At 53.6% G+C, this 18,534-nt stretch overlaps 1 protein-coding gene across 1 annotated transcript in view; it reads left to right on the top strand.

Annotated features, from left to right (window-relative positions):
* Positions 1-2,614: 2,614 nt before the first annotated feature.
* Positions 2,615-18,534, top strand: part of AGPAT4 (1-acylglycerol-3-phosphate O-acyltransferase 4) — a 72,148-nt gene continuing 56,228 nt past the window's right edge. Inside the window, exon 1 of the mRNA XM_087817734.1 lies at positions 2,615-2,749. The gene's annotated coding sequence lies outside the window, so the exon portion shown is untranslated. The remainder of the gene's footprint in view (positions 2,750-18,534) is intronic.

Genomic DNA, 18,534 nt, shown 5'->3' with positions numbered 1-18,534 from the left:
GCCGGGCATTAGCGGATTTGAGTTTCCTCCCTCCTGTTCTAGGAATCGGCTCCCGGTAGGTGACTTCCAGTTGCCCCGGTGGGGGAGGAGGTCCCGGATGACTCACTCGGGCCACCCCTGTGAGGCAACCTGACCTTGAGGACGTCCAGAGAGAAAGGAGCTAAGAGAGCACAGAGAACGGAATTAAGAGGCATTGAAAGCTGGTCAAGAAAGAGAGGGTTCTGCCTGCACATCTGTGTCTGGGAACAACTTCGGGCACTATCGTTATTTACGGAGGAGACTTGCCTGCTTCCCCTGCACCCTCCTCACCCATCAGGTAAAGCCGGCGGGCGCGTGGAACTCCTGCTGTCTGGACACTAGGAGCTTGCGGGTCATTAAGACACACAGGTGACGTGTTTTAAAGGCTCGATTAGAGGTGATTGGGATACACAACTATGAAGTGTAAGATTACAGAGTCCAAGCATCAAATTGACTTTATTGTAATTGACACTTTTTCCTTTGTCTCCTCGAAGCAGCCACAACTCCGACTGTGTCCCAACTCACTGTCACCAGCCAGAGGAGACAGCCATCGCGTAGCACCCTCTGTACTTGTACCTTAGAGCTTTTTGACTGTTTGACAAGTGGATGGGCAAAGAAATGAGCCCTCTACCTTTCTACCTGTGTTCCTGTGTGAGGCTGCATCGTTGTTGTTTAATTGGTGCCCTGCGGATCCTTTCTTTTCTAAAGTTACCAGCTCATGCCCCTTGTCTCCTTTGAAATCTCTCCGGCGATCAGCATTCATCTCCCGCCATCTGGGCAGCCAACGCACTGCTCACGCTCCCCCTTGTGCAGCTCGGGGTGACCCAAGAAGCTGTGTGGACACCCCCCCCGCCCCCCCATTCCTCGGGCAGCTCTGAACTCCACTCAGACTTCAAGGTTCCCGCCCTACATCAGGCCTCAGGTGTGTACAGGTCTCTCTCCCGCGACTGAGCGCCTCGGGGCAAGGTTTTTCTCTCTTCAGCAACTAGTACAGATTCTCAAATATTTGTTGACCCTGAAATTTTCACAATCCCTTGTCTAAATAGAAATAGCTAAATAAGGAAACCTAAAATTCAGTTGGAGTCTAAGTGGCACTCTGAACAAAGTCCATAGGATTTAGTCCATGAACGTTGTACTTCCACTCTAAATCTTTCAACGTCGTCATTTTTTCTCCCGTGTTTCTCGGCTACATTTCCGAGATGCTTGAGACTGGGAGCAACATACTTGCACAGGCGAAGTGCTACTGTAGCAACAGCGAGTGAAACAATAGTTACAATCATAATGGAATGAAGATATTAAAGTATTGAGACCGGAATAAGACTTGGCAATTGTCAACAATTTTAATATCACATTTTCCCCACTGAAATCATTGATGCAGTTCTAATAAATATAGCACAAATTTATGCCACGTGTAGATTCTGAAATAAATTTCCATTCAGAGTTCAAACAGGAACAGCACTCAGTCTAACTCTATTGGGAGATACTTTGAAAAGCCTTTGCAAGTTTTCACAATACGAGGAACAAATAGGTCTTAAAACATAACTGAAAACTTATCAGGACTCTTAAAATTGCACTGGGTGCAAGAAAGTTCTAGAAACTTCTTTTATAAGCATTTCTGTACTATGGTCAAATTTATGTTCGCATGGATATTAAAATTAGCCGTCTCCACCGGTGGGCCTTCTGTGTGGGTCCCTTTCCATGTTTTGGGGGCACTTTCGTAGCCCTGAATTCTGCCGAGTGTCCTAGCTATTTGTGGACCTTTAATTTCGCGCTGCAGACTGTAAACACCTAGAGAACAAAGGTGCACACAGAAGACACATGGAGATGCCCAAATCTTATTTGTGACCCTGGTTCTAACTGAACACTGACGGGCGCGCGCCTTGACCATCTGGAGACTGAAATGATTTTTTTAGGCCTGGCAGGGACCTGGCACGCCCGGCGTTTCAGGGCTGCGGAGACGCTGGTTCGCTGTAACGGCCGCCCAGCCCCTCGGCGCCGGGCTGCCCCAGAGCCGCACGGGCGGGGGCGGGGCGGGGCGGGGCGCACGTGCCCGCGGGCGCGCGGGGACCGCCCGGGGCCTCCGCGGGGACGGCGCGCGCCCATCGCCGCCGCGCTCCCGCGCTTGTCGCCCTGTCGGAGCTCCCGGTCCCCGGGTGTCTGTGACGGTGTCTCGCTGGCCCTTCCGAGGGCGGAAGGCAGCCGCCCTCCCGGCGCAGCGCGTGGCAAAGGCGCAGGTATTTCGTACACAAATTGGCCGAGTCCTTGCTGTGTTCATAGGAGGCCTGCGGGGCCGCGGGGGCCCGGGATGCAACAGGGTTGGGGGGACGCGGGATGCAACAGGGTTGGGGGGACGCGGCTGGGAGAGAAAGGCCACCTAGCGGGCTTTGTCTCCCTTCTGGCAGCTTCTCCAGCCCGAGATTCAAACGCGAGCCGACGGGCCCCGCGCGCCCTCATTGGAAGCGCCGGGTGACTCACGCCGCCCAGCGCACCTCCTCCCGCGGTAACCGCTCGGTTGTAGCTTTAAAAGGAAGTGACATGGGGTGGGGAGAGACGTCAGCTGAGGACCACTTTTTTTTTCCCCCCCGAAGGGTCCACCCCATGGGTGGAGCCTCGCCTTTTCTTTCCAGTGTCGGCCGACGCGCGGCTCCCAGAAACTAGTGGCGATTCCTGCGCGCAGCCCGCTCGCCTCGGGGCGGCCTCCAGGTCCACGTGCCGGGGCTGCGGGGAGGAGGTACGTGCGCTCGCCCGGGGCTGTTTCCAGCAAGTTCCCCTCGGGGCGTGGGGGGCCGGTGTCCCCCGTCCCCACCCACCCCGGCCCTCGTCCCCTGGCTGGACTTCCTGGCGCTCTCGGGAAGGGGTAGGTGCGGGCCGGGCGCGGGGGAAGGGAGGGCAGCGGGGAGGGCAGAGGGGCTCCTTTGTGCTCGGCCGGGTGCGCCTGCCTCGGCCCCGCCAGGCGCGAGCCGCGTGCCCGGGCGGGGTGCCCCCTGCCCCGCGGACCCCGCGCCCGAAAGCGTTTTCCCTGCTGGAGGTGAGGCCGGGGACGGTTCCCGTTACAGATCGGCCTCTTTTGTGTCCTGCAACCTGTTCTTCCCTCGCCGGCGTTTCTATGGCAACCACAAAAATACTGCCCCAAAGGCTGCCCGCCCCGCGCGGACGGAGGTGCATTTCCTCCCGAGCGGCGGCCCCCGCGCCCGCGCCGGGCCGGCTGGGCCCGCGGGCCGCGCTACCCCTCCTCACTTGCGTTTTGGTTTTTCCCGGTCGCGGGGGGAGGGAGGGCTGGGGGAGGGGAGTTGCCAAGGAAACAGGCATCTGTAGCTGCCTCTTGATTTACCTAATTTTCGGCCTGTGCGTTTCTGCATCATATCGAGGAATCATAAAAGGGACGGTGTGAGGTCTGTGCACGTCTTCAGCTTCGGGCCCGTTTTTAAAAACCTGAGCGGGCCTCAGGAGGTGATGTTTGTGCTGGGGTCGGACCCGGGCGGGGAGGAGCGCTCTCGCCTTCGCCGGAGGTGAGACCCCGGGACAAAGTTTTGGACGCGGGTGGGAATCCGCGCTGAAAGGTGTGTGGTGTCGGCTCAGGTTTGCCTGCAAGTCTCAGTATCGGAAGAAAGGAGGGGTCTTTGCTCCAGTCTGAACTTATGTGGCACCAAACCTAAGTTCAGCAGCCACGCGGGAGTGACGGATGGCAGCTGCCAGCAGGAGGCTCCCTTTCCTGCCCTGCACGGGTCACCCGCGGCCGCTCCCCTAACCAGGGCGCACAGACCCGCTCCTCCAGCACCCGGAGGCGGTTAACCCGCCTGTGGTTCCCGCCGCAGCCCCGTGGGAAGAAAGCATCCTGAGAGGGGGCAAAGTGAGTGCGTGTGTTTGTGTGTGTAGGTGTGTTGTAGGTGAATGGGTATGTGCATAGATATATGTGCATGTGTGTGTCGGTGTGTGTGTGTAGATTCTGTATGTGTTTATAGGTGTGTGTGTAGGTGAATGGGTACGTGTGTAGATATGTGTATGTGTAGGTGTGTGTATGTGTGTATAGGTGTGTGCATATGTGTGTAGATGTGTGTGTGTGTAGGTGAATGGGTATGTGTATGTAGATGTGTGTATAGGTGTGTGTGTAGAAGTGTGTGTAGGTGAGGGTGTGTGTAGAGGTGTGTGTGTAGGTGAGGGGGTGTGTGTAGGTGAGGGTGTATGTGTGGGTGTGTGTGTAGGTGAGGGTGTGTGTAGAGGTGTGTGTGTAGGTGAGGGTGTATGTGTGGGTGTGTGTGTAGGTGAGGGTGTGTGTAGAGGTGTGTGTAGGTGAGGGTGTATGTATGTGTAGGGGTGTGTAGGTGAGGGTGTGTGTGTGTGTAGGTGAGGGTGTGTGTGTAGGGGTGTGTGTGTAGGTGAGGGTGTGTGTGTGTAGGGGTGTGTGTGTGTGTAGGGGTGTGTGTGTACGTGTAGGGGTGTGTAGGGGTGTGTGTGTAGGTGAGGGGGTGTGTAGGTGAGGGTGTGTGTGTGTAGGGGTGTGTGTACGTGTAGGGGTGTGTAGGGGTGTGCCTAGATGTGTGTGGGAGTGCGTAGCAACAACGGGAAAATCGAGAGCCCTAAGTTAAAACTCCTGAGTCTTGCAAACACCCTCAGTGGGGAGGAAAAGAACCGATTTGCAGGAAAAATATAAAACGCGAGTAGAAAGCAGCACCCAGCAGTCAGCCGTTAAGCATGATCAGAGCCCAGTTACACGTGTGTGAGGAAGACACAGCCCGTCGGCCGCTCGCAGGCAGGAGGAGTGGAGCTGACCTTTTCTTCACACCCCCCAGGAAAGTCCCTTAGCGAACGGCCTCGGCTGTCGCTGTCAGGCGTTTCTAGGACATCTCCGCACGCAGCTCGGTCCGATTCTTAAAATCCTCTGCAGCTGCGGGGGAAAGTCTGTGCCGGTCGCTCCGCCTCACAGCGCCCCCGCCAGGGAGGCCGGAGGCGTCACCGAGACCGCGGGCAGCGGCCCCTGGGCGCCCTCAGGGCCAGCGGGGCCTCCTCTGGGTTCTGTTGGCCAAGATCCTTACCTGGCCCTGCTGGTGTGGTGGCTTTTACTAGAGCGCAGAGGCCTTAAGGACTCCAGATACAAGAGTTACCTGAAGACGGGCTAAACAGCCGGCACAAAACTGACGGGAGCTGGGTGGGGTTGGAGCCCAGAGAACCAGCTGAAGGGCAGAAAGCGCGGAGTCAGGAAAAGGAGCTGGGCTCCTGAGCAGCGTGGTGGTGCCGGCGGACGGCAGGCTGGGAGGTCTGCAGTCTTACCAAGCGGGGTGCTCCTACTGTCCTCGAGGGGACAGTGATCGCACGACCCGTAAAGCAGGTGGGTGGTGTGTAAGCCCAGCCTGTGGAGGGGGTGTCTCCCGTTCCCAGACCTGGGAGCTGCGCAGAGGCACGTGGGATGGCGCTCAGGATGAGTAGCCGGGCTTGTTCGGAAGCACAGCCGCGAGTGAAAATAAAACACTGTCCCCTAACCAGACCCTGAGCAGAGGTTAGGAACATGACCAGCAGCCCGGCCGGGGAAGGTCAGCGCAGCTGCGGATGCGGAGCCAGGTTCGGGGCCCACGAAAGGCGGGATAGAGGTGAGGCCAAGGACATTGCTTCTGAGGTTGGGGCCAGGTGCCACTGCGCCCGGATCCCACTGTCTGCAGGGCTCTGATCCGGGTGCCGCGAAGTTTGTGAAGCAGAGAGAAGTTGGGCTCCGTGCTCTCAAGTTTAAATCCATCCACCTGGGCCGACAGCATGTGTGATGAGCCCGGAGCTGGAGAGGAGGCGGGGCAGGAGGGAGGTGAGAAATCGGGATGCACCGGAGAGTGAGGAGGCGGAGGGTGTGGAAGGTTTGGAGGAGGGGAGACGGACAGTTCAAGGGGAAGGAGGCAGAGGTGTCCAGGTGACAGGGATGGGTGCTAAGCGATGGGTCCTGTTCAGGGCCCTTGTCCCAAGTGGAGAGAAGCCTGTCTGTAGGGTGGTTATAGGGCAGGTCTACTTGTATGCTGGTGGAAAAATCTAATAGGTGGAGATTCAGGGATAGAATTTTGTTTTCGTCGGAACAAGAAAGATTGATAGAAGGAAGACAATGCACAATCCTTCCTCGCCCGGTATTCCCGAGTGGGAGCTCAAGACGTAAAGGCCATACTTAAATCAGACTTTAAACAAGTAAGAAATGTGGCAGAGGGACCCCACGTGCACCCACATCGTTCTAGCAATACCGTTGCCGTCGAATTCAACTGCGGGGCGCTCGGAGGGGCGTTTGGCAAACGCACTGCGTTTTGCGCCATCTGCTGTATTCTCGTGGGCACGGGAAGATGCTGCGCTCACAGTTCTGAGTGGTTTCTGGCGCCTGCGTGCTTAGAGAGACGTGATCGAGCCTGGTGGATCGTCGGCGCCATTTCCCGGCGCCTGGGCTGCTCAGGGCCGGGAGTCTTTGCCCAGGACAGAGGGAGCTTGGGAAGGAGGCCTGGCCCTCTGGAGGTTGGCTCCATGGGTGGGCCGGGGAAGGTCACCGCTAAAGCCGTGGGAGAGGAAGCTAATCGTGACCTTTTGACAAGACTTACGGTGCATTTATGGTTTGCCAAGTGCTAGGGACACACTGAGCAAAAGCAGATACAGCGCAAACAGCTACTGTTTTCGGTCCCGGCGGGTTGCTCGGTTAGGGCGCCATCCTGATACGCCGAGGGTGCGGGATGGATCCCAGTCAGGGCACATTCTGGAGTCAACCAGTGACGCATCAATAGGTGCGACGACAGATGGATGTTCCTCTCTCTCTCCCTCCCCTCCCCTCTCTGTAAAGTTAATAAAAATAAATAGCTACTGTTTTCAACTATTGAAGGATGTTAAGGGAGATACTGTGATTGGCTGACCTTCGTTAAAAAATGACTGAATAAGAGAAAATACCATAAAATAAGAACAATTTTTGGTGAACATTATCATGAACAATCTAACTCGCCTTCCTCAATTTTTCAAGCCGTACTCTTGCTCCATAAAGATTTTCTGCCTGTTTTCGTTGTGACTTCATTTTGTTACTCCAGTCGGGTTTTCCCTACCCCCTCTGACCCTTGGTCCTACCTTTCATTCATCCATTCACTTAAAAATATGTGTCCATACGTATGTACATCCACTCACCATCGGCCCACCCGCTCATTTATCCATCCACTCGACCAGTGATATTGAGTATCCTGCGTCGAGCACTGTATATTACGGATATGGAAATAAATGGAGAGAAGTTATTTCTTCCCTAAAGAACCTCAAGAACTAGCAGGGAGGCGGATGTGGAAACAGCCCCTCACACCAGGGGATATTATTTTTGACAGAGGCATTTTCTGGCTAAAGGCATTGGGTGCTTTTATTATTGGACAGTTTGGTACATAGATGTGCCGGGCAGAGAGGGAGACAGTGGTTAGCAGTTGACTTGTCCACCTTATAGTTTTCTTGTATCTTCCACACTGGTTGAGCTTATGGCCGGTGTCAGTAAGCATCTGTTGATGAACTAAGGGAAGAAGTAGGACTTCTGACCCTGGAGACGTAGAGGAATAGAGTCCGAAGGCCCGTTCATTCTGTTCCTGAAAAGTGCGAGCTGAGCGAGAGACACCCTCCTGGCCAGGTACCTGTGGACGTCCCTGGGACTGTGGTTCCCTCCAGAGGAGCTCAGAGTGCAGCATCTTTGAAAGGGAAACTCCCACCTGCGTCAAAACGGCATGGCCAGGGCTTCCTAGACATCCTCTTGTCACTTAGAGCTCGGTTTCCCACAACACGTCCGAGCCTATGGCTCATTCCGACAAAACCAAGTGGCTTTCAACACCTTAAATCGAATGACCCCAAATAAAGACTGTTACAACCTCGTTGCCATACTTACTGTTACATTTCCTGATGTCATGAGGTGCCTCTTGGTAGAACTGTTTTGTCCCCACTTAACTTCCACCTTCAGTATGGAAATTACATGGGGCAACATAGCCAAGTTCATCTGGATCGCCACCCTCCTCGGCTGGCCCGACGATCCAGAAAAGGTCTGGCAGGTCCCCCTCCTCCATCTCTTATTATTTGGATCTCAGATGAGATGAGCGTCTCCCTCAGGCTGGAAGCTGTCCCAGATAACTCCAGTGGGCACAGATCTCTCCCCTCTGAGCTAGAGCCACACTTCATAGCTGTTTCTCGGTCGTTTGGTGAAGGATCCTACAAAAGAAGAGGCACCTTTGGAACTTCATGGTAGTTTGAAGCTGGACACTAGAATTCCTGCAGGGGGTTATTCCGTGGTCTGGGCGATGACAGGTGACCTGCAAAAGCCATCGGAGAGTCTGAGGTGACCAGCCACCCTGTAGACTAGGCGAGAATGAGAAGAGCCTACCTTGATTGAGGGCCCCCTACGTGCCAGCCTATATTACACAGACTTTGCATTCATTCATTCATTCATTCATTCACTCATTCATTCATTCACTTCTTCCTCATAACAAATTGAGCAGGCAAACACTATGATCACTTTTCATTTTACAGATGAGTAAAGATTAGAGAAAGTTACTCACCTGGTATTGAAACTGGACAGCAAATGGGTCCGGGCTGCCCGTCACTACTTGAGCCAATAAAGCAGAGACAGGGTTGAATCATATATGAGCGTTTATTCCGATAATGCCGGCAGTAGGGGAGAGTAGCAGGTTATCTGCATAAAATCTGCTCTACCCCCCCCCCCAACCTGCCCCCATAGGCCAGATGCTTACATTGGGCAGAAGGACAAAGATTTCACGGGGAAGTGGGCAAAAAGGAATAAGAGTGGATGGAATGGTTTATCGGTTACAGGAAATGCGGGCAGGGGTTGCAAGAGGGCGGGGCGCCTCCAGGACCCCTGTGTTTCAGCAGCAAGGTGGTTCATCTTTCCATGGTGATAGGCAGTTAAGGAGAGTGGACTGCGTTCCAGATGTCCTGGGGCATACAGCTCCCAGCCAGGTTAGAACGGGCTTTCTCTAATCGGAACACAACAATCGCGGTTAACAGGGCACGATTAATATTTCTGCCCCTAACATTATCATAAGTAACAGAGCTGAGATTTGAACCCAGACCATTGCCTTCCGGAGCCCCCGCTCTGGCCACTGTGCCCTCCCATCTCAACGGTGTCATTTCATCCATCCATCCCCGGGGTCAGCACCGGGCCTGTACATAGCGGACGTGCAGTAAATACTTCTGGAATAATGAACAGCCATCTACCACCTAGATCTCCCCCTCGCTGCGTCTCCTTCAGTCTAAAAGCTGCCGAAATACTGGCAGAGACCTTGGGGGGGAAACGAAGAGTAGTGTCTGTGAGACAAGCTACTGGCTTCGAGGAGCTTTGCTCAGTTGTGGTTTAGCCGACGGGCGATGCGGTGGGGGGAGGGAAAGGCCTGTGATGAAAACATCTGAGCCACAGGCCAGCCATCCATCAAGTTAAATGTGAGCTGTTCTCCAGCCAGCCTTGAACCGAGGCTTGAACTTGGCTGAGAAGTCGCTCTTAAGGATGCCGGGGAGCTGCCCTGCGCGGCCCCTGAGGCTGCGGGCGAGGAGTCAGGCCGTCCTTTCCGTTGCTGGTTGTCGACACATCCGCTTCCCAGGCTAGAGGCAGAGCGTCGTCTGAAAAGACTGCCTGTGCTTATCTCGTTCCAGCTCTGAAGTGAGAATGGGAGTGATTCGTGGTCCCAGGCACGGAACCTGGTCCTTTTCCCACCCTCACCGGCTCCCTCTCAGCCGTCACACCTCTGTGGGCGGAGGGTAACCCAGGCTGATGAAATTTTAAAGAGTCTGCCCAAACCGAGTGCTCCCCCGGGCTGCTGCTGTCCTCACACCCATCAGTGCCGTCGCCCCAAATCTCCTGCATCCAGGTGTAAGTGACCCAGCCCCCCCCTCTCTCCTGCTCAGGGAACGCAGGCTGAAGGGAGAGGCGGTGAGGAGCCCTCTTGCCTGCCCCCCGGTTGCCTGGCCTCCGTTGTCCTGACAGTCTTCCTCCCCCTCATCCTCATAAAATAGTCGCTCTTTCTAGATGCTGTTACCTTATGGGATGAGTCTCTCTCCATAGTTCTGTCCTAATGATCCCCAGGTGCATGCTGACGGCGGGGCTTACCCGTCCCCCCGTTTCCACAGAGCGGAGCACCTGGCACCCAGTAGCACAGAAAGTCACAGTCAGATCTGCCTAGCCCGATGGCTCTCAGCCAGGCCCGCTCAGGTGGACATTCTTTTAAGGCAAATTCTCAATCTCGACACTGTTGACATCTTGGGCCACATAATTCTTTGTTGGTGGTGCTGTCCTGTGCATGGTAGGAGGTTTACCCGCATCCCTGGCCTCTACTCTCTGGATGCCAGAAGTGTCCCCCCAGCCCAGTTGTGACAGCCAAGTGTCCCCTGGAGGGGCAAACCCCAGCTGCTGAGAACCGATGCTTTAGAGAACTTTCGATGTCCAGAAACCTGCGTAGTTCACGCCCTGATCCCTGCAAACCCATCTCTCAGAATGAAAGTGCACTCGCCAGGCTTACGAAGACCGGTCCCAGTCAAAGGAGCAATTCATTCATTCATTCATTCATTCATTCATTCATTCATTCATATTTTACTTTATATTTTATTTTAAATGTCTTTATTGATTTCAGAGAGAGGAAGGGAGAGGGAGAGAGAGAGAGAAACATCAATGATGAGTCATTGATCGGCTGCCTCCTGCACGCCCCCTGCTGGGGATCGAGCCCACAACCCGGGCATGTGCCCTGACCGGACTCAAACCATGACCTCCTGGTTCACAGGTCGATGCTCAACCTGCTGAGCCCTGCCGGCTGGGCCAACTCATTCATTTAAACTAATAAAGAGATAGGAATTGAAACATAATGAAATAAGGGGAGAGAAGATACATAAACAGATATACTCAAAGACTTGCCACTAAGCCTGCTTGGAGTCACCTGAGTTGCCTGGCAGCGAGCTGGGGTGGGGCTGGGTGGTCCCTCAGTGCCCAGCCCACCACCCAGAACTCTGTTTACCAAGTCTGTTCACAAAGTTCCTACCCTCCTAATCCCTGAGGGGACAGGGCTCCCTCCAGGTGGTGAAAGGGATTAGCATATCTAAAGAGCAGAGGTGAGAGCCCCGGCTCACCTGACTCCACACCTCTGCTGGGACTGGCAGAGTCCGACTCCCAGGCCTCAGTGGGCCCCTGCATCCCACACCCAGGCCTCACTAGTTATTTATCTGCCTCTGAGCACCCACCCTCCCTTCCTGTCTCCAGTGCTTCTCACCGGAGAGGGCGGTTTCCCGGCTTGTCCTGTCACCAGCCCACCATCGGCTCCAGGTTAGGCCCGGCTGCCAGCCCAAGGCCTGGAGGCGTCCTGCCTCTCGCCCTGCCTCTTGTCTGCCATCTTCTCCCAGGAGTGTGTGGGCTCAAGCAGGGCGGGTCTGTTATTTCACCTTCCCAGGCAATTCCAGAATCCTCCTACAGTGTCCTCCCGAACCCCACATCAGCCTGCAGTCCCTCACCCACTGGGAGTACAAAGCCGAGCCAGACAGCTCTGCCTGGGGGGCAAGACTAGCCGGAGCATTTCTGAATTGAGCATTTTAACAGAGTTTGGGGAGGAGGAGTGTGTTGACCTCTGGGAGCACAGGGAGGGGAACCACGAACCGCTGCCCCGTCCGGCTTTTCAGAAATGATTTCTAGAGAAGAGCAACCCCAAGTGATGTCTGGGGAGCTCCAGGGCTCAGCCATGGGAGGGCAAACGCGGGTCAGGTGAATAGGGAGGACTGTGGCCTGGTGGGGCGGGCCTGGGGCAGCCGGTGGGCCTCAGGAATTCCTGCTCTGGGGGGGGCAGTCCCCAGCCGAAGGGTGGGGGTGCAGTTTGGGCCCTGGGCAGGCCTGGGGAGTGGGGGGTGGGTCCTGCAGCAGAGGGACCTGTCTGGAAATTCTGAGAACTGCAGAGGGTGGAACCGCGGAACTGGGTGCCTGGTTATACGGAGGGCCTCTGACCCTCTGGGATACCGAAGAGAGGAAAACCCATTTTCTGTCATACTCTTCCCCGAGGCTCACTTATATTAGCTTTGAAGAGCACCCGTCTATGCACTTTAATACTAATCGGTGCTTTTCATTCAGCTCTTGGCGCTGTGTCTCGAGCTCTGCACAGCTTAGCTCATTTTGTCTTGACTCCAGCCCAGTGGGTTGTGAATTATCTTCTCTCGTCTGACCTGAAACTGAGGCACAGATCGGTTAGCCGCCTCCCACAGAGTCACAAAGCCAGGAATACCTGCAGGGAGCCCAGACTGGGCCTTGATCTGTAGCATCGTGTGATACATTATAGAATGTAGCCTTCTGTGATATACATTATAGAATGTAGCCTTCTGTGATATATTATAGACTATATGGTGTGATACATTCTTTCCCACAATGTTGCCGGATCTTCATTAAGGATGAAGGGACTTTCCATAGCTTCCAAATGTGCAGAAATTCGGTATCTTCACCCTCAAATCATGTGGAAATGTAAGGTTGAGACCAAATGATACACTGAAAATCTCATGGTGTCACTAAGATCCTCATTTGGCCTCCATCCTAGAGGAAGAATAGGGGTAAAGTTTCAGTAGGGGACCACAGAGAGATTTTAAATGTGCCTGATTATTTCAATTATTCATATTGGTTTCAATTTTAGCCGAAGGGGGACTTCCTCCCCCTTTCCCCACTGCTTCTGTCTTCCCAAACGACTGGCCTGCGATCAGTCTTTAAGACAGCCTGGTCTTAAACAGCTGTCCTCCGGCTTCGCTCGCTTCCCGGAGAAGACGAACCTCTCTGGAGCAGGTGCTCTCCTTGCAAGGCTGGGAGCTGGCTGCGTCCTGTGGGTGCTGGGCAGGCCTGGAACTGCTGTTTCCTAACAGCCACACCACATGGCAGGACCCTGCCTGCCTGTGGGCCTGGAGAGGACGAGCAGCTGGTCAGGCGTGTCCTTGCCAACATGACATTCAGGGGACTCTGCACACTGCCTGGCTTTCTTCTCTGGCCACTCCGCTAGACCGTGTAGACTGGGGGCCTTTTAGGGACCAGGAGAGGCAGCCTGGCATGAGGGAGCAGCAGGGCTGGGCCGCAAAGCCTGGGTTCAGGCCACAACCATGGCCACCTGCTGACTCCCTATGGGACCCCGGCTCCTTGGGGCCAGGGACTGTCTCTTGGTCTGGACTGTCCTGGCCCAGGGAAGTGTCCTGTTTCCAGTCAGGGAGGAGTCCAGGGCAGATGCAGAGTTTCAACCACCACATCCCAGGGCCGTTTTGGTGTCCTGCCAGCAGGTTTGCGAGCTGCAGGATGACCTGGGCCAGCTCACTCCAGCATTGGTGCTGCTGAAAGATCCAAGAGAAAAGAACATTTAAACTAAACCAGCCCGGCCATGTGGCTCAGTGGGTGAGCGTCGCCCATGCACCGGGAGGCTGGGGTTTGATTCCCGGTCAGGGCACATGCCAGGTTTGGGTTCAATTCCCAGCAGTGGGCGTGCGAGAGGCAGCCGGTCAATGTTGATGTTTCTCTTATCGATGTCTCTCTCCCTCTCCCTCTTTCTCTAAAACATGTAAAATAAAATAACAAATCAATAAAAACATATAAAATAAACCAGACATGGATGTGCCATGATATAGCACAAAATTGACATGAATTTTGAGATGAAACAGAAGACTTTCCGTTCTTGGTTGTTTGGGTGCTTCAGGCCACAGCTCCAGACCCTTCAGGGTTGGTTTTCTCTGCTGCAGGAAATATTTTTATGGAGATTTTTGAGGAGAAAGCTGAGCTGGATGATCTCTGAAGGACTCTTAGTGGGAAGGAAGACTAGATTTATTACCCTGCCCTTCCATTTGCCTTTCCCACCCTCTCTAAATGGGCAGTCTGTAAATGGATGGTCTTGGAGGTGGGACGGGCTGGGCAGGGCAGTGCCGTCCTGAGAATCTGTCTGCTTTGACTGTTCTCCGTCTCTCTGCTTCTGTTGGTACAACTGACCCTGTTGCCTTGGGTCTCTCGCTGGTTGACCATCTCTTGGGGCTTCTCTCCCTTCTGCTAAAAGGATCCCTTCTCCAGATGAGCCCAGGCCGGTGCTGCTCTTGGTGACCTCTCTTCTCCGTGACATTAGTAACAGCACTTTGACTGTCTCAGGGGTGAGGAAGTGCTTTAACTCTCAGCTTGCTGGTATCTCTTATTGTATCAGTGTTTTACGGTACGTGATCCTCCTGGTCTCGTAAAGGCTTGCCGGGGCTGTCTTGTGTGGTTCCAGCCAGCTATCCCCCAGGTACCCGCCACTTTCAGGGTCCCCCACTCCCCAGGGGGATCGAAGACTAACCGGCCTGTGTGAGAGGGGAAGCGTGGATCACTTGTAATCGACGGAGGGGGGGAACCTAGTATCTACCCCAGCAAACCACCTTTTTTTTTTACAAGAAGACGTAGGAGAAAATCCGAGCTGCGGACTTTGCCCAGCCCCAGGCAAACCAAGTTCTGTGTGCCCTGTTAGAGAATAAGGAAGAAAGGTGGCGTCTTTCGTGTGTGTGTGTGTGTGTGTGTCCCCAAGCTCTCTTTAAAACCACATTGCTAAGCATGGATATGAAGTGTCACTTGACCCAACATTTCATACTAATTTGAAAGCGGCAGCAGTGCTGTCGGATCATTAGGTGCTGTGGGGTCTGCGCGGGAGGCGGCGCCACTCGTTCCAGTGAAATGCACGTTAGCACATTCGTGTGACTGACATCGCGCGGGGCCCGCTGACCACAGGGAGCTTCTTGTCTAATTCAAATTAATCCAAGTCTGCTAAAACGTATCTCTCCTAAGAGATGGTAAAATGCCTAGTTGGGGCCAGACTCAACCATGCAGAACACAACCCCAAATCTGAAGTATAAAGTGAGAAAAATTATTGTCAAAAGCCTACGTACTTTACTGGGCTTAGTCTGATTTTAGTCCCTGGGAGTGTCTGTTACCACTCTGTTCTTGACTGGGGCGAAAACGGGATGAGCCGGGGCTGTTAATCAGAGGAGGTAAGAGTGAGCCAAAAAGGATGGGACCAGAAGGGCTGGGTGGCCTGGTCCCTGTACTTGGGGCTTGATGCAGAGTCCTGGACGCACCATGGAGGGGGTGAAGGGGGGACACTGCTGTGGCGAGCAGGGAGCCGCATCTCACTCCCTTTATTCAGGTCTCAGGGGCAGAGTCCCACTCTGTTCTCAACCTTGGCTGCCCATTGGAATCACCCACTTTGGAGCAGCTGATCAAGTCTCTGGCTCCTCGTTTTTGTTTGTTTAAGTTTTCTAGGTGATTCCCATGGTCTGGGAGAATAAAGCCATGTGATAGGAGGGGGATGGCTAGTAAGAAAGTGACTGGACAAAAAGAGAACCAGAGCCAGGACAGAGCAATGGTGATGGCAGTGGCAATGGCAGTGGTGATGGAGATAATGATGGAGGTGATAGTGATGTTGGGGAAGATGATGATGGAGATGATGACAGAGATGGTGGAGATGATGGAGATAATGATGGAGGTGATGGAGATGATGATGATGGAGATGACGACAGATGGTGATGGAGATAATGATGGAGGTGATGGAGGTGATAGTGATGATGGAGATAATGATGGAGATGGTGATGATGGAGATGATGGAGAAGATGGCAGTGATAATGGAGATGATGATGGTGATGATGATGGAGATGGTGATGATGGAGGTGATAGTGATGATGGAGATGATGAAGATGGCAGTGATAATGGAGATGATGATGGTGATGATGATGGAGAAGATGGCAGTGATGATGGAGATGATGACGGTGGACATGATGATGGTGATGATGGAGAGAACAGTGCGGCAGATGTTCTGAATTTGATGCTGTAGGTGGATCAGACTAATAACTCTGACTGGGAGGAAAGAGAAAGCCCCTCAGACCCAAAACTGGAGAATAGGGAACGTGAAATCACGACACCCATCCTGTTGGCTCATTTGTTTTATATCCAGGAAACATGACCATTTTGATGTTGCCAAACCAATGGACCCATGTTTTTCCTTCAATTATTTATCTCCCACTGATTTCATTAACTAAATGAAGCTTTCGGCAAGTCTCCAAATTTCATTCACAAACTCCTTCCACAAGTGTCTGCCATGTGCAGGCCTGGCTGGCTCCTGGGGGACAGGGAAGCCACCAGACACCATTCCCGCCTCGCAGCTCCGCTCCGCACAAGTTTTCTTAGCCTCTGCTCATCTCAGCTGTTAAAGGGCAGCTAATTCTACAGCTCCGGTATAATTTCATCCAAGTTTCATCGCAGTCGGTCCTCTATGGCAAATATGGCCCATCGCATCCTTTTGTGGGCAGCACTGAGAGTAATGAACATAAGCAGAGCGGCCAATTTCATGACCCGAGAGAAAAGAACACATAAGTAGATTTGCTTTCTCAGAAACTAGGAGATCCTGTGAAACCAAGAGCAGCGCCCATGAAGGGGAGACACCTCTGACCCCCTGAAGGTTTCCTCTGGATCTTGAGCACAAAGCCTGGTCATCCTGGATGGCGGCATAGAGGTGTTAGCGTGCTCGCCAGGGCTTGGTTTCCCTCTGCTCCTTCAGGCCACCTGGAAAATAGCCTTACAGCCTTTGCCCACAGGCTATACCTGGGATCAAAGGTGAGGTCCCATCCTACCTTTATGACCCAGTCTTGCTGAGATCATAGTTGGGAAGGTCCTGCAGGATCCTGGTGGCACTAACCTCACACCTGCAGACACTGACATCTTGCTCTGCTCCCTGCGTGAGGGGACAGTGCCTTTTCCTACAGCTGACACCCCCCTCGGTCTCCTTTCCATTGTAAGGACTCAGTCATTCCTTCGGGCAGTGCCAGGACCTGTGTGGTCACAGCCCTCGTGGACTGAAAGCCAATTGTGTTCATGCTTTATCTTCTGTAGGGCCACGAGTCTGTTTCCTGTTGTGTGTGTGTGTGTTTTAATATATCTTCATTGATTTCAGAGAGAGGAAGGGAGAGAGAGAGAGAGAAACATCAATGATGAGAGAGCCATTGATCGGCTGCCTCCTGCACGCCCCCGACTGGGGACCGAGCCCGCAACCCGGGCCTGTGCCCTGACCGGGAATCGAACCCCGATAGCCTGGATCCTGGGTCGATGCTCAACCGCTGAGCCACGCCGGCCGGGCTGTTTAGTTTTTTTAAACAACTTTATGACATACCATAAAGTTCACCCACTTACAGTATAAAATTTAATGACTTGTAACACATTCATATTCAGAGTTGCCCAAGCGCCTCTTTCTACTTGTAGACTATTTTCATTACCCCCAAAAGAAACCCCGTCCCGTAGGCAGCCCCTGCCCACCCCCACCCCTCAGCCTGGGACAACCACTAGTCTGCTTTTCATAGACGGGCCTGTCTGTGACCGGTTTCTTTCCCTTAGTGTAATGATTTGGAGGTTCGTCCATGTTGTAGTATGTGTCAGTAATCACTCTTTTCTTGTGGCTGAATAATAATATTCCCTTGTGAGGATACGACGCATGTTCTTTATCTGTGCATCGGTTACTAGACGTTGGGGCTGTTACTAACTCTTAGTTGTTACGAATGGTGCTATCCTCGGTCGTGTACAAGGTTTAGCATGAATTTTTGTTTTCATTTCTCTTGGGTCATTAATTTCTGGGTCATGTGGTAACTGTTGAACATGTGAGGAGCTAGACAGAGCCCAAAACCTTCCCTGCAGCTAAGGAAGCAGCGGGAGTTTGCAGAGATGTCTTGGACTCTCAAATCCCAGTCCCTTTGCTATTCAGACCTCCATCAAAGTGTTTTTGTGTGTGTTTTTAAAATATATCTTTATTGATTTCAGAGAGAGGAAGGAGAGGGAGAGAGAGAGAGAAACACCAATGATGAGAGAGTCATTGACCGGCTGCCTCCTGCGCGCCCCTGACTGGGGATCGAGCCCACAACCCGGGCCTGTGCCCTGACCGGGGATCGAACCCCGATCTCCTGGATCCTGGGTCGATGCTCAGCTGCTGAGCCAAGCCCGGCCGAGCCATCAAAGTGTTTTTATGGAATCAGTGCAGGAGAACTTGATGTGTGAGATGCTGCAGGAAAGGAATAAAGAAGCAGCCGTCGGAGGAGCTGCCGGTTCCACTCGTGTCGTGGTGATTACACAGGGCTCTGTCACAGGCCCCTCGGGCGGCTGTCCCCGTCTGCCTCGTGTGTCGCTGGATTAGTGTGCGCAGCCGTGGCCGGCCCCGTCCTGCCCTGCGGACAATGGAAAATGGTCCCTGGGCGTGTGCCTGCGTCTGAGCAGCCTCAGGGCACTGGCTTTTTGAGGCATTACGTTTCCAGAATGCTCCTCTCTGCCAGGATTTGCTTTCTTAGAAACTAGGAAGCCCCGTGAAGAGCGTTATCTGAAACCAGAAAGCGTCCGCTTTCAGTGATGAATCCATTTCTCATTCTCTGAGTCAGTGTTTACTGGTCTTTGAGAATTAAATTATTGTTGGGCTGAAGCTTAGATCAGGGATTAGAGGAGTGAGTCTCCCGGCAGTAAGCCACTGGCTAAACTCTGCGTTTTTTTCCACGGGAAGAGCC

This window comes from Miniopterus natalensis, chromosome 5 (assembly GCF_054644295.1).
Source record: "Miniopterus natalensis isolate mMinNat1 chromosome 5, mMinNat1.hap1, whole genome shotgun sequence".
Classification (NCBI taxonomy): Eukaryota; Metazoa; Chordata; class Mammalia; order Chiroptera; family Miniopteridae; genus Miniopterus; species Miniopterus natalensis.
Note: the sequence above shows the minus strand (reverse complement) of the source record. Positions and strands in the feature narration are given on the sequence as shown.